The following is a 679-nucleotide window of genomic DNA, read 5'->3' on the forward strand; positions in this document are numbered from 1 at the left end:
TCCTCAGTGTGCCACTCTCTCTCTGCTTATACAAGTGCATATATGAGCTCACCCAGCAGTATCTTGCCTTCTCCCATCTGTATGCCAGTAATTATTCGAGTAGAATATTTATCTATATAATATTTATTTGATTACACTTTAAATCCAGGTCAGAGAGAGGGTATTGTTTTCTTTTACACATGCACATTTAATAAATTAAAGCGGTAGTATCTAAAACAAATCTTTATTACAAATCACTCCGGTTGATAAAAATGTGAATTCTGGCACCTGGCAGTACCTTGAAGCAGCAGGTACGCCACCTGTTGGAACTGGGGTGAAGTGCACCAAAACTTCAGATTTTGTCACAGTCACATGACCTTTGTGTTTTGAAAGCAATTGTTTTCTATAAGCTTCGGTCTCTACTGTAGGACATAAAGTTTCTGACTTGTGATTTCCAAAAGGCAGCTTGGATGTAATCCAATAATGAAAACAAGGCAGACATTAAACACTGAAGAAAGGAATTTATTGTACACAAAACTGTCAGTTTGAAAATAAAACATTTTCAGTTCAAGTCCGAGTTATCTATTCCTGTCAATAAAACACATTAAACAGCTATAAAAAGAAAAGTGTTGCTTCACAAACTGTTTGTCTGATTAACTTTTACCCTGAGCACATCAGCAGAATTACCCACACTTTATAA

This window comes from Pundamilia nyererei, unplaced genomic scaffold (genome assembly GCF_000239375.1).
Source record: "Pundamilia nyererei isolate P.nyererei 1_Seehausen unplaced genomic scaffold, PunNye1.0 scaffold00053, whole genome shotgun sequence".
Lineage (NCBI taxonomy): Eukaryota > Metazoa > Chordata > Actinopteri > Cichliformes > Cichlidae > Pundamilia > Pundamilia nyererei.